Raw genomic sequence first — 22,107 nt, 5'->3', positions numbered from 1 at the left:
GCCTGCTTCTTCCTCTCGCACTCCCCCTGCTTGTGTTCCCTCTCTCGCTGGCTGTCTGTCAAATAAATAAATAAAATCTTTAAAAAATTTTCCAGTGTAGCATTAACACATCCATATATCTTTTAGTTTCCCTGTAATAAGAAGCCAAAAGTAGATAAATCTAGGTTCAGTGATTAATGTTTTAGTATTTATCTTATTTAGAAATGATCTAGATATTTAATGAATTTAACTTTACTCATCATTTAACCTAAGCAAAATTTTAATTTTTAGATTACCAGAAAGATTTGGGAAGACTAAGTAGACATTCATATTGTTCAAAACTGCATTTACAGTTTATCTTGCTTACATCTTACATTTAATTCACTTGTTCTTAACTATTATGTTTAGATTACCTACAAAAACTTTATTAAATATTAGACAAAGCCACTGTCTCAAGCTATTATTAAGTTTTTTGTTTTTTAGATTTTATTTTATTTTATTCGACAGAGATAGAGACAACAGTGCATGGATCTCTTTGAATTAGTGTTTTTATATTTTGGGGGTAAATACCCCATAGTGCGATCACTGGATTGTAGGGTACTTCTAGTTTTAACTTTTTGAGGAAATCCATACGGTTTTCCACAGTGGCTGCACCAGTCTGCACTCCCACCAACAGTATAAGAGGGAGGTTTCCCTTTTCTCCACATCCTCACCAACAGTTACTATGTTTTTGATTTTAGCTGTTCTGACCAGTGTGAGTTGATATCCCATTGTAATTGATTTGATTTACATTTCCCTGATGATCAGTGATGTTGAGTATCCTTTCATGTGTCGTCTGTTGGCCATCCGTAAGTCTTTGGAGAAATGTCTGTTCATGTCTTCTGCTGTTTTTTAATTGGATTATCTGTTTTTCAGGTGTTGAGTTGTATAAGTTCTTTATATATTTGGGATACTAACCTTTTATTGGTATGTCATTTGCAAATATCTTCTGCCATTCAATTGCCTTTTAGTTTTGTTGATTGTTTCCTTCGCTGTGCAGTTTTTTATTTTGATGGAGTTTATGCTTCAGGAGACATATCTAGAAAAATGTTGCTACAGCAAATGTCAGAGAAATTACTGCCTGTGCTTTTTTCTAGGATTTTTATGGTTTTAGGTCTTTAATCGATTTTGAGTTTATTTTTTGTATGGTGAAAGAAAGTAAGAAAGTTTCATTCTTTTGCATGTTGCCGTCCAGTTTTCCCAGCACCATTTGTTGAAGAGACTGTCTTTGTCTCATTGGATACTTTTTTTTTTTTTTCTTTTGTCAAAGATTAATTGATCATATATTTGTGGGTTCATTTCTGGGCTTTCTTCTGTTTCATTGATCATTGTCTGTCTTTAAGCCAGACCATACTGTTTTGAATACTATAGCTTTATAATGTAATTTGAAGTCTGGAATTGTGATACCTCTAGTTTGTTCTTTTTCAAGATTACTTTGGCTATTTGGGGTCTTTTGTGCTTCCATTCAAATTTTAGGATTGTTTGTTCTAGTTCTGTGAGAAATGCTTTTAGTATTTTGATAGGGATTGCATTAAATCTGTAAATTCCTTTGGGTAGTATAGACATTTTAAGAGTAATTGTTCTTCCATCATGAGCATGGAATGTCTTTGCATTTCTTTGTGTCACCTTCAGTATCTTTTATCAATGTTTTATACTTTTCAGAGTACAGGTATTTCACCTCTATAGCTAAGTTTATTCCTAGTATTTTTCTTCTTTTCATTGCAGTTGTAAATAGAATTAATTTTTAAATTTCTCCTTCTGCTGCTTCATTATTAGTGTATAGAAATGCAGATTTCTGTCCACTGATTTTGTATCCTGCAACTTCACCGAATTCATTTATCAGTTCTAGTAGTTTTTTTGGTGGAGTTTTTAGGGTTTTCTATATATGGTATCATGTCATCTGCAAATAGTGAAAGTTTTAATCTTTTCCTTACTGATTTGGATGCTCTTTATTTTTTGTGTGTGTCTGATTGCTGTGGCTAAGACTTCAGTACTGTGTTGAATAAAAGTAGTGAGAGTGGGGGCGCCTGGGTGGCACAGCGGTTAGGCGTCTGCCTTCGGCTCAGGGCGTGATCCCGGCATTACGGGATCGATCGAGCCCCACATCAGGCTCCTCCGCTGTGAGCCTGTTTCTTCCTCTCCCACTCCCCCTGCTTGTGTTCCCTCTCTCGCTGGCTGTCTCTATCTCTGTCGAATAAATAAATAAAATCTTTAAAAAAAAAAAAAAAAAGTAGTGAGAGTGGACATCCCTATCTTGTTCCTGATCTTAGAAAAACTTTCAGTTTTCCCCCATTGAGTGTGATGTTAGCTGTGGGTTTTTCATGGCCTTTATTATGTTGAAATATTTTTCCTAAACCTAATTTGTTGAAGGTTTTTTTTTTTTTATCATGAATGGATATTGTACTTTGTCACCTGCTTTTTCTGCATCTATTGAAATGATCATGTATGGTTTTTATTCTTTCTCTTATTGATGTGATGTATCACACTGATTGATTTGCAAATATTAAACCACTTTTGCAGCCCAGGAATAAATCCCACTTCATCATGGTGAGTTATTTTTAATGTATTGTTGGATTTGGTTTCTTAATATTTTGTTGATGATTTTTGCATGTATGTTCATCAGAGATAATTGGCCTGTAGTCCTCTTTTTTTGTGGTGTCTTTATCTGGTTTTGGTATAAGGGTAATACTGGCTTCATAGAATGAATTTGGATGTTTTCCTTCCTTGTCCGTGTTTTGGAATAGTTTGAGAAGAGTGAATATTAACTCTTCCTTAAATGTTTGGTAGAATTCACCTATGAAGCCATCTGGTTCTGGACTTTTGTTTGTTGGTAGTTTTTTCATTCCTCATTCAATTTCATTGCTAGTAATTGGTTTGTTCAAATTTTCTGTTTCTTCCTGCTTCAGTTTTGGTAGGTTATATGTTCCTAGGAATTTATCCATTTCTTGTCCATTGTCCAATTTGTTGGCATATACTTTTTCATAATATTCTGTTACAGTTGTTTGTATTTCAGTGCTGTTGATTGTTATTTCTCTTTCATTTGTGATTTTATTTTAGTACTTTTTTTTTTTTTTTTGGATGATTCTTCTTAGAGGTTTATCAATTTTGTTGATCTTTTCAAAGAACCAGCTCCTGGTTTCACTAATCTGTTCTTTTATTTTTGTTTTTTATTTTAGTTTTGATATCACTCATTTCTGCCCTAATCTTCATTTCTTCATTATTTCTTCTGTGGGTTTTGGATTTTGTTTGTTCTTTTTCTAGCTTCTTTATATGTAAGGTTAGGTTATTATTTGGGATTTTCTTACTTCTCAAGGTAGGCTTGTATTGCCTTAAACTTCCGGCTTAAAACTGCTTTTCCTGCATCCCCAAAATTTGGACCATTGTATTTTCATTTTCATTTGTTCCCATATAATTCTGACTTCTTTGATTTCTTACTTGATCCATTCATTTTTCAGTAGCAAGTTATTTAGCCTCTGTGTATTTGTGTTCTTTCCTGATTTTTTTTTTCTTGTGGTTGATTTCTAGTTTCATAGTTTTGTGGTCAGAAAAAATGCAGGGTATGACTTCAGTTGTCTTGAATTTGTTGAGACGTGTTTTGTGTGATTTATTCTGGAGAATGTTCTATGTGCACTTGAAAAGAATTTGTACTCTGGTGTTTCAGGGTGGAATGTGCTGCATATATCTGTTAAAACCATTCAGTATCCAATGTATCATTCAAAGCCATGTTTCCTTTTTGATTTTCTGTTTGGATGACCTGTCCATTGACATAAGTGGGGTGTTAAAGTTCCCTGTTATTACTGTATAACTATCGATTAGTTCCTTTATGTTTGTTTTTAACTATTTTATGTATTTGGTTGCTCACATGTTGGGTGCATAAATATTTACAATTGTTATATCCTCTTGATGAATGGTTCTCATTATTATTATATAGTATCCTTCTTTATCTCTTGTTACAGTCTTTGTTTGAAAGTCTGTTTTGTCTGATATAAGTATTTCTACCTTGGCTTTCTGTTGACATCCATTTACATGATAAATATTTCTCCATCCCCTCACTTTTGTCTGCAGGTGACTTTAGGTCTGAAATGAGTCTTATAGGCAGCCTATAGATGGGCCTTGTTTTTTTATCCATTCCATTACCCTGTGTCTTTTGATTGGAGCATTTACTCCATTTATATTCAAAGTAGTTACTAATAGATATGTATTTATTGCTATTTTCTTATTGTTTTGTAGTTGTTTTTGTAGTTTTTCTCTGATCCTTCTCTTGCTCTCTTTCATGGTTTGCTTGCTTTCTTTAATGATATACTTAGGTTCCTCTCTCTTTATTCTTTGCATATCTATTACTGGTTGTTGATTTGTTATCATTTGGTTTGCATATAACATCTTCTATAAAGAGCAGTCTATATAAAGTTGATGGTCACTTAAGTTTGAATTTATTCTTTACTCCTCTCTCCCACCTGCCTCCCACATTTTAGGTATATGATGTAGTGTTTTACATTATTTTATTTTGTGCATCCCTTGACTGATTTTTACAGATATACTTATTTTTACTGCTTTTGTATTTCATGCTTTTCATACACTTACTTATGGTCTTTCCTTGCCACTCAAAGATTCCTTTAATATTTCTTACAGGGCTGGTTTGGTGGTGATGAACTTCTTTAGTTTTTGTTTGTCTGAGAAACTCTTTATTTCTCCTCCTATTCTGAATGCTACCCTTGCTAGGTAGAGTATTCTTGGCTGCAGACCTTTTTCCCTTTCTGCAATTTGAATATTATCATCCCACTCTCTTCTGGCCTGGAGTGTTTCTGCTGAAAAATCCACTGATAGCCTTATGGGGTTTCCCTTGTATGTAACTGTCATCTTTTCTCTTGCTGCTTTTATTTTACTTTATTTTATTTTATTATTATTTTTAATTTCTTATTGTTATGTTAGTCACCATACAGTACATCTTTAGTTTTTGATGTAGTGTTCCATGATTCTTTGTTTGCATATAACACCCAGTGCTCCATGCAATATGTGCCCTTCTTAATACCCATCACCAGCCTATCCCACTCCCCCACCCCCTCCCCTCTGAAGCCCTCAGTTTGTTTCCCAGAGTCCATAGTCTCTTGTGGTTCATTCCCCCTTCTGTTTACCCCCCCTTCATTCTTCCCTTCCTTCTCCTACCAATCTCTGCTATCACTTATGTTCCATAAATGAGTGAAACCATATGATGATTGTCTTTCTCTGCTTGACTTATTTCACGTAGCATAATCTCCTCCAGTTCCGTCCATGTTGCTGCAAATGTTGGGTAATCGTTCTTTCTGATGGCTGAGTAATATTCCATTGTATATATGGACCACATCTTCTTTATCCATTCATTTGTTGAAGGGCATATCGGCTCCTTCCACAGTCTGGCCATTGTGGACATTGCTGCTATGAACATTGGGGTGCATATGGCCCTTCTCTTCATTACATCCGTATCTTTGGGGTAAATACCCAGCAGTGCAATTGCTGGGTCATAGGGTAGCTCTATTTTTAACTTTTTGAGGGACCTCCACACTGTTTTCAAAGTGGCTGTACCAACTTGCATTCCCACCAACTGTGTAAGAGGGTTCGCCTTTCTCCACATCCTCTCCAACATTTGTTTCCTGCCTTGTCAATTTTTGCCATTCTGACTGGCATAAGATGGTATCTCAAGGTGGTTTTGATTTGAATTTTCCTGATGGCTAATGATTTTGAACATTTTTTCAAGTGTCTGTTAGCCATTTGTATGTCTTCATTGGAAAAGTGTCTGTTCATATCTTCTGCCCATTTTATGATTTGTTTGTTTCTCATGTATTGAGTTTGAGAAGTTCTTTGTAGATCTTGGATACCAGTCTTTTATCTGTAGCATCATTTGCAAATATATTCTCCAGTTCCATGGGCTGCCTCTTAGTTTTTTTGACTGTTTCCTTGGCTGTGCAGAAGCTTTTTATCTTGATGAAGCCTCACAAGTTCATTTTATCTTTTGTTTCTCTTGCCTTTGGAGATGTGTCATGAAAGAAGTTGCTGTGGCCGATGTCAAAGAGGTTAGACCATGTTCTCCTCTATGATTTTGATGGATTGCTGTCTCACATAGAGGTCTTTCATCCATTTGAAGTTTATCTTTGTGTATGGTGTGAGAGAGTGGTCAAGTTTCATTCTTTTGCATATAGCTTGTCCAATGTTCCCAGCACCATTTATTGAAGAGACTGTCTTTTTTCCACTGGATGTTTTTTCCTGCTTTGTCAAAGATTAGTTGCCCATAGAGCTGAGGATCCATTTCTGGAATCTCTGTTCTGTTCCATTGGTCTATGTGTCTGTTTTTGTGCCAGTACCGTGCTGTCTTGGTGATCACAGCTTTGTAGTATAGCTTGAAATCACGCAACGTGATGCCCCCAGCTTTGTTTTACCTTTTTAATATTTCCTTCGCAAGTCGGGGCCTTTTCTGGTTCCACACAAATTTTTAAGGGTGTTTGTTCCAGTTCCTTGAAAAATGTCATTTGTATTTTGATCGGGATAGCATTGAAAGTGTAGATTGCTCTGGGTAGCATGGACATTTTAACTATGTGAATTCTTCCGATGCTTGAGCATGGAATGTTTTTCCGTCTTTTTCTGTCTTCTTCAATGTCTTTCAAGAGTGATCTGTAGTTTCTAGAATATAGGTCCTTTACCTCTCTGGTTAATTCCGAGATATCGTATGATTTTTGGTGCTATTGTAAATGGAATGGATTCCCTAAGTTCTCTTTCTTCAGCCTCATTGTTCGTGTATAGAAATGCAACTGATTTCTGAGCATTGATTTTGTATCCTGCCATATTACTGAATTGTTCTATAAGTTCTAGTAATTTGGGGATGGATTCTTTTGGGTTTTCCATATAGAGTATCATGTCATCTGCAAAGAGAGACAGTTTGACTTCTCCTTTGTTGATTTGAATACCTCTTATCCCTTTTTGTTGTCTGATTGCTGTTGCAAGGACTTCTAGTACTATGTTGAATAATAATGGCGAGAGTGGGCATCCTTGTCATGTTCCTGATCTTAAGGGAAAGGCTCTCAGCTTTAACCCATAGAGAATGATACTCTCTGTCGGCTTTTCATAGGTAGTATTTATGAAATTGAGGAATATACCCTCTATTCCTACACTCTGAAGGGTTTTAATCAGGAAAGGATGCTGTATTTTGTCAAATGCTTTTTCTGCATCAGTTGAGAGGATCATGTGGTTCTTGACTCTTTTCTTGTTGATGTGATCTATCAAACTGATCGATTTGCGTATTTTGAACCACCCTTGCATCCCAGGGATGAATCCCACTTGGTAATGATGGATAATCCTTTTAATGTACAGTTTTGGATCCTATTAGCTAGAATCTTGTTGAGAATTTTGGCGTCCATATTCATCAGGGATATCGATCTGTAATTCTCGTTTTTGATGGGGTCTTTGCCTGGTTTGGGGATCAAGGTAAAACTGGCCTCATAGAATGAGTTTGGTAGTTTTCCTTCTGTTTCTATTTTTTCAAACAGCTTCAGGAGAATAGGTATTATTTCTCCTTTGAATGTTTGGTAGAATTCCCCCGGGGAATCCATCAGGCCTCGGAGTCTTGTTTTTCGGGAGGTTTTTGATCACTGCTTCAATCTCTTCATAATTCATCAATCTGTTTAGATAATCAGTTTCTTCCTGTTTCAGACTTGGTAGTTTACAGGTTTCCAGGAAAGCATCCATTTCTTCCAGGTTGTTTAATTTATTGGCATATAGTTTTTGCTAATAGTTTCTAATGATCCTTCCTATTTCATTAGTGTTGGTCAAGATCTCTCCCCTCTCATTCATAATTTTTTTAATTTAGGTCCTTTCTCTATTCTTTTGAATAAGTCTGGCCAGTGGCTTATCAATCTTATTTATTCTTTCAAAGAACCAGCTTCTAGTTCTTTTGATCTGCTCTACTGTGCTCCTGGTTTCTGATTCATTGATCTGTGCTCTAATCTTGATCACCTACCTTCTTGTGCTTGGGTTAGGCCTGTTCTTCTGTTCCAGCTCCAGCTTCTTGAGGTGAGAATATAAAAACTGCATTTTAGATTTTTCTGTTCTTTTGAGTGAGGCTTGGATGGCTATGTATTTTCTAGGACTGCTTTTGCAGTGTCCCATAGGCTTTGGACCAATGTGTTTTCATTTTCATTGGTCTCCAAAAATTGTTTAATCTCCTTCTTAATTACCTGGTTTACCCAATCATTCTTGAGCAGGATGGTTCTTCGTTGCCAAGTGTTTGAGTTTCTTCCAAATTTTTCCTTGTGATTGAGTTCCAGTTTCAAAGTATTGTGGTCTAAGAATATGCAGGGAATAATCTCAGTCTTTTGGTATCGGTTGAGACCTGTTTTGTGACCCAGTATATGGTCTGTTCTGGAGAAAGTTCCATGTGCATTCGAAAAGAATGAGTATTCTGTTGTTCTGGGCTGGAGTGTTCTGTATATATCTATGAAGTCCATCTGGTCCAGTATGTCATTAAAAGCTCTTGTTTCTTTGTTGATTTTCTGCTTAGGTGATCTGTCTATTGTTGAAAGTGGAGTGTTGACGTCCCCTACTATTAACGTATTTTTATCTATATGTCTCTTTATTCTGTTTAAGAGTTGGCTTGTGTATCTAGCTGCTCCCCTGTTGGGGGCTTAGATATTTATAATTGTCATAGACACTTGTTGGATACATCCTTTAAGAATAATATAGTATCCTTCTGTATCTCTAACTACAGTCTTTAGTTTAAAATCTAATCTGTCTGATATGAGAATTGCTACCCCAGCTTTCTTTTGAGGTCCATTGGCATGAAAAATGGTTCTCCATCCCTTCAGTTTCAATCTGGATGTATCTTTAGGTTCAAAATGAGTCTCTTGTAGACAGCGTATGGATGGGTCATGTCTTTTTATCCAATCTGCAACCCTGTGGCGTTTTATGGGAGAATTTAGGCTACTGAAATTTAGAGTGATTATTGAGAGATATGATTTTAATGATGTCATGTTGCCTGTGAATTCTTTGTTTCTATAGTTTGTAAATTTCTGTTCTGTATCACTCTTGGGGTCTTTTTACTTTTATAGACCCCCCCCCTTAATATTTCTTGTAGGGCTGGCTTGGTGGTCACATATTTCTTCAGTTTCTGCCGGTCTTGGAAGGTCCTTGTCTCTCCATCAATTCTGAATGACAGCCTTGCTGGATAAAGGATCCTTGGCTGCATGTTCTTCTCACTTAGTGCTCTGAATATGACTTGCCAGCTTTTCTTGGCTTGCCAGGTCTCTCTAGACATGTCTGACGTTATTCTGATGTTCCTTCCTCTGTAGGTGTGGATTCTTTTCCCCTGGCCGCTTTCAATACTGTATCCTTGGATCTAATATTTGGGAATTGTATTATTATGTGACGTGGTGTAGGTCTGTTCTTATTAATCTTTGGAGGGGTCCTCTCTGCCTCTTGGACACAAATGCTTGTTTCCTTTGCCAGATTAGCGAAGTTCTCAGCTACAATTTGTTCAAATATCTCTTCTAGACCTCTCTCTTTCTGCACCCCCTCGGGGACGCTGATGATTCTGACATTTGAACATTTAATTGAGTCAGTAATCTCCTGTAATCACCATTCTTGAGATTGGATTTTTTTTGAGCCAAGTTCCCATTTTTTCCTTCTTTTGTATCATCCTATCTTCCAATTAACTAATTTGTTCTTTGCCTCATTTACCCTGGCCGTCAGAGCGTCTAGTTTAGACTACATTTGATTGATAGCATTTTTAATTTCTGCCAGATTCGCTCTCATTTCCGCCCTTAGTCTATATTCTCGTTAATATTTTCGTTAATATTTTTTTCAAGCCTACACATCATCTTGACCATTGTTACTCTGAACTCCATTTCTGACAATTTGGTTATATCCATATCTATCAGTTCTCTGGCAGAGGCCACAGTCTCTGTCTCCTTTCTTTGCTGGGGATTCCTCCTCCTTGTCATTCTGATGAGGAGAGGTTGCGGGTATGTACAGAGCCCATGTTATTTACCAGGACCCAGGCAGTGTGCACTTGTTTTATAGGGACCTTAGGGATGTGGGCTTCCTGATTTTTCAGCCTGTCTTCTGGGGGAAGGGCCTGCCACGCTGATACTCAGGCAACCCTGTTTGGGTCGAGTCACCCTATCCCCTGCAAGGCAGGATGGGGATGGGCAGAATGTGAGCTGGTATTTCTGGGTTTTGTTCTCTGGAGGCTTTCCCTGGTGGTTTTCTGTGACTCTTCTGAGAGAACAGCAGTGGCCGTATCCTAGCCTCTGTCTCAGAACAGAGAGATCGCAGTCCACTCTCCACTGAGCTCTTGGCCACTTTAACTCTTTTTCTGCTGGTGCTGCTAATACCCTGTAGCCTCCTGGGTTGTGCGCCCCCCAGCCACTCTCCTAGCCCTCGCTGCCAGGGCCAGCACGTTTCTGTCCTTTGTGCTTCTAACACCGCCAGCCGCCCCCGGTTCCTGCATGTGCGCACTCCTGAGCTTCCTGTTTCAGTGTGGTTTGTGCCCGCTCTGGAGCTCTGGTTTTCACTCTCCCAAGCACTAGGTTTCAGTCTAGGTCGAGTGTGTGCTCCGGAGCTCCGGGTTTTCAGTCTGGTTGCATGCATGTTCCCAGGCTCACGGTCTCAGTCTGCTTTCTTGCAGGTGCCAGTCAGTGAGTCCGCCCGCTCCCCAGTGCAGGAGGCTACTGCTTCCGGGCACTGAGGCGCGGCAGCTCCCTCCCCCTTCCTTTTATCTTCCAATATCTGTGGATGGATTCACGGCTCCCCGCTTTGTACCTCAATACTGAGCGCTGATGATGTTCGTTTGTAGAGATATAGATGTACCTTCCTACATCTGGGGCTGATTTCGTGGGTGTTCAGGATGATCTGGTAGATATCCAGGTCTATTCAAGGGACCAGCTGAAGAAAGGGCCCCTACTCTTCCGCCACCTTTTTTCTTCCCCCCTCTCTTGCTGCTTTAAAATTTTTTTCTTTATCACTACTTTTTTCCCTTTTAATGACTTTGTGTCTTGGTGTTAATCTTGTGGTGATTTTGTTGGGGGATCTCTGTGTCTCCTGGATCTTGATATCTGTTTCCTTCCTGAGGTTAGGGAAATTTTCAGCTATTGTTTCTTCAGATACATTTTCTGCTCCCTTTTCTCTTCTTCTGGGATTCCTATAGTGTGAATGTGATTACACTTCGTGGAGTTGCTGAGTGCCCTTGTCTATTCTCATTTTGCATAAATTTTTTTCTCACTTGTTTAGCTTGATTTCTTTCCATTACTCTGTCTTCCATGTCATTAATTCATTCTTCTGCTTCCTCTAGTGTATTATTTATTCCATCAAGTGTATTTTTAATTTCAATTACTGTTTTTCATCCTTGATTGGTTCTTTTTTACCTCTGTATAAGAGTCTCATTGAGGTCCTGGATTCTTCTCAAGTACAGTGAGTCTTTATGATCTTTACTTTAAATATTTTTATCAGGCATATTATCTCCATTTTGCTTAGGTTTATTGCTGTACTTCTTTTCTTTTTTTAAAGATTATTTATTTATTCGACAGAGATAGAGACAGCCAGCGAGAGAGGGAACACAAGCAGGGGGAGTGGGAGAGGAAGAAGCAGGCTCCTAGTGGAGGAGCCTGACGTGGGGCTCGATCCCACAACGCCGGGATCACGCCCTGAGCCGAAGGCAGACGCTTAACCGTTGTGCCACCCAGGCGCCCCGCTGTACTTTTTTTTTGTTCTTTCATTTGGGACATATTCTTCTGTGTGCCCATTTTGCGTAACTCTCTGTATCTGTTTTGTGTGTTATGAAAGTCAGCTATGTTGCTTTCTCTTGAAAGTAGTGGGTGAAGCATACACTTTTAACAAAGCGGTCCTGGTCCTCTTCCACAGGGGACTTGCAGCCACTGTAGAGACCAGGGCAGCTGGACTACTCTGCAAAGTCACTCAAGTCAGGGGCAGTTGTACCAAAGTGCCCACATCTTTGCAAGAGATCAGAAGATGCAGTATTGGCAAGGTTTGCACCATTCTTCTTGGGGAGGGGACCCACAGCGCAGGGACTGAGACAGGCGCAGCTGGAGAGGGCAGGACAAATTAGGTAGTGAATGCTTGCACTGCCCAGGTTCCCACAATGGTGGGGGGACAGGGGAGGCAAACGGCCTCTGCCAGCTCCTTTGTTCCTGGAAAAGTCTCTCCGTGAACTCTGAGATTAGTAACTTACTCTCCCTCATGTATTGCCCAGGCCTTTCTCAAACTGCTGCTTCTATAAGCTGCCCCTCAGTGGGCTGTCTGTTGTACTGACTCTTTAAGGGCAGGGACTCAGTTTCATATCACCCTCTGGCCTTTCCCAGAGCTGAGTTTGCTGATTTTTAGAGTTCCAGCCTTTAAATACTACTGGTTATAAGAACTCATGAAATTTGGCCCCTGTGACTTTCAAAGCCAGATGTTGTGGGGATTCATCTTCCCTGTGCAGGCTCCTGGTGTGATAGTCTGTTTCTTGCCCTTCTCTGCATCTGCAGCTCCCTCCTTCCAGCATCCGTCCTGCAGGGTTTAGCTTCCCACTGTATCCCTGCCCTTCCTGCCCTCTTCAGTGTGGCCTCTTCTCTACATTTAGTTGTGGAGTTTGTTCTGCCAATCTTCAGGTCGTTTTCTGGGTTATTTGCACTGATGTGTTACCTAGTTGTATCCATGGGATGAGGTGAAATTATGATCGTCCTGCTCCACCATCTTTCCTGGAAGTCTTCCCCAAGCTGTTACTTTTTTGTTGACAGATTTTGTAAGAGATAACATGAACTAACTTGGCTAGTAAACTCAGGTAGAATAAAAGTTTTTTATGTTTAATGCTAACTCTAAAGACATGCCTGTTTTAATTAAACATCAACCTTAAATTAGCTTTCATATAGAATATTTCCCCAGATAACATAAACTTGAATAACATTTGGGTTGGTTTCTATCTTTTTGAGAGTTACAGAATGGCCCATACTTTCAGGTGCTTCACTTGAATAGGGCTTTTAATAATTAATTTTAGTGAGACCGTCTGAAGGTAGAATATCTCATATACATCCGTATACATTTACAACTGTATATGGACATAGACACAAACACAGGTGCAAAGACTGTATAGTTACTAATATTTGTGGACAAGATTTTTTAAGATTTGTTTTTGTCCCTGGAATTAAAGAGGTTGTGCTAAACTTTGGGTACAAGAGCCCTTTTAGCAGTTTGTATTTTTAAAATGCCTTCCCTTTTTCTTTCTCTCAATCTCAGGTTTACATTTCAAAGACATGATAAGAGATATAACTTCTAAGGACAGAGAAAGAATATAAGTGCTTCCAGGAAGGACTTTGATTTCCTAAGGCCAATCATTTACAAGCCTTTTGAGATAAACAAGGGAAGTTTGGAATTGGTAAAGGATTAGGTGAATTTTGAATTGCCTTTAAAGTTGACTTTTGGGGCACCTGGGTGGCTCAGTTGGTTAAGCGTCTGCTTTCAGCTCAGGTCATGATCCCAGGGTTCTGCGCTCAAGGCCTGCGTCTGGCTCCCTGCTCCCTCTACTCCCTCCCCTGCTTGTGCTCTCTCTTGCTCTCTGTCTCTCTCAAATAAATAAAATCTTAAAAAAAAAAGTAAAGCTGACTTTTGTTGTGCAATGGATTTGTAAGGATAGTTGCTCTCAATTCCTCAGAGATTTGGGTTGTATGTTAAATTGACATTATAGGTTAATCCATCTATCCAACTATATTATCTTCAATTTGCTTCTTTCTTTAGGGGTAAATAGTTCTAATTTTAAATATTTCTGGCAGTACTGAATAACCTGCCTTGGGTCTAAGATGGGTCCCCAAAGAGCATGTAAAGGATGTTACCTTCCCAAAATCCAGTTAGTCCCAAAGATAGCCAATAGTAAGAACCAACCACCTGTGCATTCCAGGCAGGCAAAAAGCCAACCCCAGTCCCACACAACTAGATTAAGAAGTCAGAAGCTATCCCTGGGAGACAAAGGATCAATACAGTGGATTTGGATTTGGAAAGGAAGAGACAGTGTGAAATTTTGTTTTCTTTTCAACTTGGCATTACAGATAGAGATTCAGAAGAACTGATTCTAGTAAGAATTTTCCCTCTTTACTGGCATGTGCCAGTTTTTCTAGGACCCACTCTGCAGGCTCTGATATCTACCAGAGTTTCCTTTTCTCTGTTTAAAGGGAAATGTAGAAGTTTACCAGAAAATCCCTCAGTTTTGTCAACTCTGGGAGGGGCCCTCCTTTGAAGGTGGTAATGGGGTGCCTGTAAGGCCACTAACTTGGCAGACTTTTGTTTACAGTTACGTAGTCTTCAGAGTGGATAAACAATTCAGAGGATTAGTAGAATGAGTACTCCAGGAAGGATAGAAGGGAGCAGTAGGGGTTATGTCTTACAGTCTTTCGTTACAGCTGTCTCTCACATATTTAATTTTTTCCAGCCTTCTTCAGCGTAATCTTTTAATGACATTATTTTGGAATTTTTAAACCTTTTGTGGGCTTCTGCTTGCCAATTCTAATTTGGGAAGCCTTGCTTTCAAGTGCACTTAGATGATCTTATGCACTCGGATTGTTTCCCGTCATGACCATGGTATTTCTACATTGTATTTCCCATGAGGGCTGGCAGCAGTTTGTAGGACCCTCACCACAAATGGAATTAACCCACATTTCTACCCAGCCACATCTAGATGCAAATAAGGTACAACTCACATTTCCATCCATCCTTATCCTGGGGCCCCCAACTTGATGGTTACCAAGCCAAGTTCCTTAGGATACAAAACAAGCAGATAGATTTTTATAGCTTCCAGGACCATAGATCTTAGCTATAAAATAAGCAAGTGTGCCAGAAGGTGGAATGCTTAACTCTTTGGAATTTAAAGATCCCATTAGCTAAGCCTTTGTTTTCATAAACAAGACAAACAAGTGTGTACCTTAACAAACCAACAGTAACCAAGAGATGTCATGGTGGGCTGACCACGAGAAAGTTGTGTGTACCACCAGCAATTTCCAGTGTGGACTAAACTAGTAAACTCCATATTAGAAATAGAGAAAGGTAGTAAATGGGGACTGTGGACTGGAATTGGGGAGGGGATTCCAACATGGAATTGTGGACTGAACCAAGGGCTAAGGAATAGTGCTGTTAGAGCCTCCTGTCTAGACTGACCTGTTCAACCTGGATTAAAAGCCAATTAGATCGGCAGCTCAAACGTTAAAAAGAACAAAGCTCAAACTAAGAGGGGACTTGCCAGCAGGCTTTGGAAATGGCAAGATGGTGAATTTAGAAGGGTCCAAGGGCTGCCACACCTGTGTTCCTCATTTTCTCCAAATGCCAAAAGTGCTGCTGCCATGAAATGTGTTGAAAAAAAACAAAATTCAAACAAGTAAACCTGAAAATTTAATTGGCTTTGTCGAACAATTCATGAATCAGGCAGCATTCCATCTAACAAGTAGAGGGGAGCTCTGCTGAGCTAAACAGAAAAAAAAATTTTTTTTTAAATTTTTTTTATTTTTTATTTTTTTAAAGATTTTATTTATTTATTTGACAGGATAGAGACAGCCAGCGAGAGAGGGAACACAAACAGGGGGAGTGGGAGAGGAAGAAGCAGGCTCATAGTGGAGGAGCCTGACGTGGGGCTCGATCTCGTAACGCCGGGATGACGCCCTGAGCCGAAGGCAGATGCTTAACCGCTGTGCCACCAAGGCGCCCCCCCCCAAAAAAATTTTTTTTTTAAAGGCAGAGAGAGTGAATCAAAAAAAGAAAGGAATTTATTAATTCTCTTAATAATTCTTAATAATTAATTTGTTAGGCAGTTCATGCAAGGAATTCATTGTTTATGTAAGGTTGCTCTTCTAAGGGGTGAAGAAGGGGTATATTAGTATATGTCCTAGTATTGGCCAGGAAGTTCCATGTTTGCTGGGAGTCGAAACTGTAGTTTGGGTAGGTATTAGGTCTTTGTTTACTGACCATGGGCCTTAACCTAACTGGTGCCTTTTTGGACCCGTGGTTTTCTTTTTAATAGTCTGAAAATACTACCTGCCTGAATTTTGTTAATTCGGGTTTGTGAATAGTGAATGTGCCGTATTGCATTGCTGAGATACAGCAAAAGGGTGTTCACAAGTTTACAGGAGTGATTTCAGTCACAGATATCCTTGATGGTCCCATTCATTTTGAAGATCTTTTTGCTTACAGTGTTCTTAACAGAAAGAAAACTTGCCTCCGACTATTGAATCTGTTAAGGGGAAATAGCTTCCTTGTGTATTTCTGATGATGGAATTAATGCATGTTTGTTGCAAGATACTGTTTTTTTTTTTTTTTAAGATTTTATTTATTTGTTAGAGAGAGAGAGGGACAGAAAGGGAGGGAGTGAGAGGCAGGCAGAGGGAGAAGCAGGCTCCCTGCTGAGCAAGGAGCTGATGCGAGGCTCGATCCCAGGACGCTGGGATCATGACCCGAGCCAAGGGCAGATGCTTAACCAACTGCGCCACCCAGGCGTCGCAAGGTACTCAGTTTTTAAGGAACCTGTAAAGAACAAACAGTGATTAGCCATAGTTCCACCATCCAGAAATAATCACTCTTGATAATTCAGTGTACCTTCTTCTAAACTTTTTCTCTCTGGGTGTTTAGTTTTGTTTCGTTTTGGAGATATAACTGACGTATAATATATGTTAATTTCAGGTGAACGTAATGATTCAATATTTGTAATATACTGTGAAATGACCACCACTGTAAATCTAGATTAAATCTAGAATGACACAATAAATGTAAATTTGAAGATATACACTCTTAGCAACTCCCAAGGAGACAATACAGTATTAACTATAGTCACCATGCTGTACATTACATCCCCATCATTTGTTTATAACTAGAAATGTGTACTTTTGGGACACCTTTACCTATTTTGCCTACCTCTTACTCCCTGCCCCTAGAAGCCACTCATTTGTTCTCTGTATCTATTAGTTGGGGTTTTTGTTTTTGTTCTTAAGATTTCACGTATCAGTGAGATCAAAGGCATTTGTCTTTTCCTGTCTAGCTTATTTCACTTCCCATAATGCCTTCCAGGTCCATCCATGTTTCACAAATGGCAAGATTTCCTTCCTTTTTATAGCCGAATATTATTCTATTATATATGTGTGTGTCCCACATTTTCTTTATCCATTCATTCATCTGTTGATAGACACTTAGGTTGTTTCCATGTCTTGGCTATTATAAATAATGTTCCATGAACATGGGGGTATGTTTATATATCTTTTCGAATTAATCTTCAAGTTTCCTTCGGATAAATATCCAGAAGAGAAATGGCTAGATCATATGGTAGTTCTATTTTTAACTTCTTGAGGAACCTCCATATTGTTTTCCATATTGGCTGCACCAATTTACATTTCCACCAGCAGTGCACAAGGAAAGGTTTCCTTTTCTCTTTACCCTTCCCAACACTTAGCCATTCTAAGAAGTGTGAAGTGATAGGTCATTGTGGTTTTGATTTGCATTTCCCTAACGATTAGTGGTGAACAACTTTTCATGTACCTGTTGGCCATCTGCATGTCTTCTTTGGAAAATGTCTTTTTAGACTCTACACATTTTTAATCAGATTGTTTTTTGGCTGTTGAGTTGTAGGAGTTCTTTATATATTTTGGATATTAACCCCTTATCAGATAAATGATTTGCAAATATCTTTTCCCATTCAGTAGGTTACCTTTTCATTTTGTTGATGGTTTCCTTTGCTGTGCAGAGGCATTTTAATTTGCTGTAGTCCCGTATGTTTATTTTTCTTTTTGTTGCTTTGCTTTTGGTGTCTGATCCAAAAAATCATGGCCAAAGCCAATGTCAAGGAGCTTACCCTCTATGTTTTCTTTTAGGAACTTTATGGTTCCAAGTTTTATGTTCAATTCCTTAATCCATTTTGAGTTGATTTTTATGTATGGTGTAAAATGTGTTCCAGTTTCATTCTTTTGCATGTGGTTGTCCAGTTTTCCCAATACCATGTCTTGAAGAGACTGTCTTTGCCCCACTGTATATTCTTGGCTTTGTCATAGATTAATTGGCCATATAGGAGTTTTTTTCTGGGCTCTCTGTTCTATTCCATTGACTAATGTGTCTCTCTTTATGTCAGTATCATGCTGTTTTGATTACTGTAACTTTGTAATACAGTTTAAAATAAAAAAGCATGATGCCTCCTGCTTTGTTTCTCAAGGTTCCTTTGACTCTTCAGGGTCTTTTGTGGTTCTATACATTTTTTTAGGATTGTTTGTTGTATTTCTGTGAAAAATGTCATTGGAATTTTGATAGGGATGCATTGAATCTATCTTTTGTGGTAGTCTGAATTAGTTTTATTTCTTAAGATTTTATTTATTTATTTGTCAGAGCACAAGCAGGGGGAGTGGCAGGCAGAGGGAGGAGGAGGCTCCTGCTGAGCAAGAAGCCCAGTATGGGACTTGATCCCAGGATCCTGGGATCATGACCTAAGCCTAAGGCAGACATTTAACTGATTGAGCCACCCAGGTGTCCCCACAGTCTAGGTATTTTAACAGTATTAGTTTTTCTGGGGCACCTGGATGGCTCACTTGGTTAAGGATCTGCCTTCAGCTCAGGTCATGATCTCAGGGTCCTGGGACCAACCCCCTCATCAGTCTCTCCGCTCAGCAGGGAGTCTGCTTCTCCCTCTCACTCTCCCTTTGTGCTCTCTCTCAAATAAATAAAATCTTAAAAAAGCAAAAACAGTAGGAATTCTTCCAGTTCATGAGCATGGATTACATTTCCATTTATCTGTGTCTTTCTCTGTTTCTTTTGTCAATGTCTTATAGTTTTCAGTGTACAGTTCCTTCACCTTTTTGGTTAAATTCATTCCTAGGTATTTTATTATTTTTGATGCAATTGTTTTGAAATTTCTTTCTGATCATTCATTATTAGCAATAGAAATGCAACCGACTTATGTATATTAATTTTGTATTTTGCACCTTTACTGAATTTATTAATTCTAAGGTTTTTTTTTTTTTTTTTTTTGGTTTTGTTTTGGTGTAGTCTTTAGAGTTTTCTATATATAGTAGCATGTCTCTGCGAATAGTGACAGTTTGATGTCTTCCTTTCTGATTTGGATGCCTTTAATTTGTTTTCTTACCTAACTGCTCTGGCTAGGACTTCCAATACTGAATAAAAGTGGTAAGAATGGGGGGCGCCTGGGTGGCTCAGTTGGTTGAGCATTTGCCTTCAGCTCAGGTCCTGATCCCAGGGTCCTGGGATTGAGCCCCACATCACGCTCCCTGCTCAGTGGGAAGCCTGCTTCTCCCTCTCACACTCCCCTTGCTTGTGTTCCCTCTCTTGCTGTGTCTCTGTCAAATAAATAAATCTTAAAAAAAAAAAAAAAAGTGGTAAGAATGGGCATTCTTTTGTGTTTCTGATCTTGGAGGAAAAGCTTTCAGATTTTTACAATTGAGTGTGATCTTAGCTATGTTTGTCATATATGACATTTGTTAAGTTGAAGTATGTTCCCTCAGTACCCACTTTGTTGCATTTTTAACAAATCGATGTTGAATTTTGTCAAATGCTTTTTCTGCATCTATTGTGATCATGTGACTTTTATCCTTAATTTTTTATCTTTTTTCTCTTCATTTTGCTAATCCTTCATTGTGTGTCATTTGATTAATTTGTAGATGTGGAAGCATCCTAGCAACCTTGGAACAGACCTCACTTAATCATGGTATATGATCCTTTTAATATATTGTTGAATTCATTTTGCTGTTTTGTTGAGGGTATTTGCATCTGGGTATGTTTTTTATTTTGTTTCTGCCAACAGGAAATTTGGCACATGAATTTGCCACATAAAAGAGACAAAGTTAGAGTTTTTTTAAAATTTATTATGATATGTTAGTCACCATACAGTACATTAGTTTTTGATGTAGTGTTCCATGATTCATTGTTTGTGTATAACACCCAGTGCTCCATGCAATAACAAAGTTACAGTTTTATATATTTCTAGGCATGTAGTTATAAGTAGATAGTGGCTGTGGTCACCATGCGATTTGACACAAGTATTCAGAACTTTTGGAATTGAAATTGAAATTTTTTTTTGTTCCAGGGGAACAAAATATGAATTAAGACTGCTATTCAGAATTTCATGTATTTTAGAGACTATGGTTTCTTTCATAGGACACAGGAATGATTTGGGAGATCCAAGTGTCATAGATACATCATTATACACATTATACTTGAAAGGACAGATTTAGAAACAGAAATAAGTATGCAGTAACTCCTGTGTTGGACATAGGAACAAGATTGAACATTTTATTATTATGCTCAAGTTGTCACTTAATAGATCAGATTCTTTGAGCTAGTTATATGTGTGCAGCTTTATGTGGAGGGCAAGAATATATGTCTTCCTTTGCTTTTTGAGAATCATTGTGACAAATATTAATGAGGAAGAATTGAAATCTGAAGATTGGACACTGAAATGAGTTAACATGACATGGAAGCACAGACTTAGGAATCTCAAATTTTACTATAAGAAAAAGGAGAAACACAAAGGGAATTTAAAAAAATAATAATGAAACAAGGGACATGAAATATTCTTGACAAGTTCATTAATTAATAGGCAACTTTTGCTTGGTACAATTAGGTGTTTATTATATGCCACTGAAAGTGCTGTATGTTTTATTTCATTTGATACATATAGGAACACTTTGAGGTAGGTCACTGTGCTTTTCCCATTCTACCGATGAGGAAAAAAAGTAACTAACTAATGTAGTAAAAAGTTACACAGTAACAACCAAAGATAAAGTTAACAACCTGAATTTTGGATGACGGATCCTATGTTCTTTATTATGACAGTATCCAGCCTCTAATCACTTTTTAAATCTGATTGTCTAATTCATCAAAAAATGTTTTTCATCAACATTTAATATGGATCAATGTCAAATACTGCAGATATTGGTAACATATAGCTCACCATACTTTATTTAACCTATTGCCTACTCTTAGATATTCATAATTATCATAAACGACTTTGTAATATATATAGATCTTTATAATAGAATTTTATGTTTCTTAAGAATTTCCAGAAGTTGCATTTATAAAACACCAGATATTTATTAAGTGCCTACAGTATGCCAGTATTGTTCATGTAACTTGGGATACTAGCATTAAAGAGACATAGCTTCTTTCCCTTGTTTATAATTGATCATGTAAATAATAACTATGAATAGGACTAAAACTATGGTAGGGTATGATAAGGACTATTTAAAAAATGAGACAATGCACCTTTGTAGTTGTTGAGGAGAGATATCATGGAGACAAACCCAAAGCTACAAGGTTTTGACCAGTTTACACTAAAACCATCATTTGTCAGACTTCCCCAAAAACCATCCTTAAATTTGATGATGTGTTATAACTTACAGAATTAGGAAAAATGGCGGTTATGAAAGGGTATAGTTTAATATCAGTGAGGAGAAAAGTCACATAGGGTGAAGAGCCAGAAAAACTAGATGTGAGCTTCCACTGGAGTCACAAGTGCTGAATTCTCCCAGCAACAGTTCGTAAGAACATATGTGAAGTGAGCCATGGAATCTCACCTGAGCCTTGGTGTCCAAGGTTTTTATTGAGAGTCAGAAACATAGCCACAGAGCAACTGTGTGGTTTACTTTAGCTACTCAGTTTCAAGCCCCTCCAGAGGTCAAATAGATACAATGTGGCCCAAGGCCCCTGGCAAACTTTTTTTCCTTATTGCCCTCCAGAGGAAACATCTTTAGACATTTTTTTTCCCTAATTGAGTACCCCCATGACAATTTAGAACCACAGATGTACCCTGTGTATCTCTTTACATGCTGTGCGCTTTATACATAAAAGGAGTAAGACTCTCCCCTTCCCCCTCAATTTTCACTTATTTGGGGCAATTTTATTCTGATTGAGAATACATGCTTGAGTGTAAGTAATCACTAAATGAATTATATGACGATGTACATTTTAATCGTGGAATACAGTGGGATAATAAATTTGATTAATCTAAAAAAGTCAAGAAAAGAGGAATAGAGTACTAAGTACAGATGGGACAGATAGAAAACCAAAAGGGTAACAGGCTTATTAAATCCTGTAAAAAGTACT

At 38.2% G+C, this 22,107-nt stretch overlaps 1 protein-coding gene across 4 annotated transcripts in view; it reads left to right on the top strand.

The window, feature by feature from the left end:
* Positions 1-22,107, top strand: part of ZNF529 (zinc finger protein 529) — a 46,467-nt gene that overhangs the window by 7,411 nt on the left and 16,949 nt on the right. For 2 of the 4 annotated variants that reach the window (XM_040632799.1, XM_040632798.1), the window contains exon 2: positions 19,665-19,711. The exons of the other annotated variants lie outside the window; for them this stretch is intronic. The gene's annotated coding sequence lies outside the window, so the exon portion shown is untranslated. The remainder of the gene's footprint in view (positions 1-19,664; positions 19,712-22,107) is intronic. 4 annotated transcript variants of the gene reach the window in all.

The sequence above is a fragment of the Ursus maritimus genome, unplaced genomic scaffold (genome assembly GCF_017311325.1).
Source record: "Ursus maritimus isolate PB19 unplaced genomic scaffold, ASM1731132v1 scaffold_19, whole genome shotgun sequence".
Classification (NCBI taxonomy): domain Eukaryota; kingdom Metazoa; phylum Chordata; class Mammalia; order Carnivora; family Ursidae; genus Ursus; species Ursus maritimus.
Note: the sequence above shows the minus strand (reverse complement) of the source record. Positions and strands in the feature narration are given on the sequence as shown.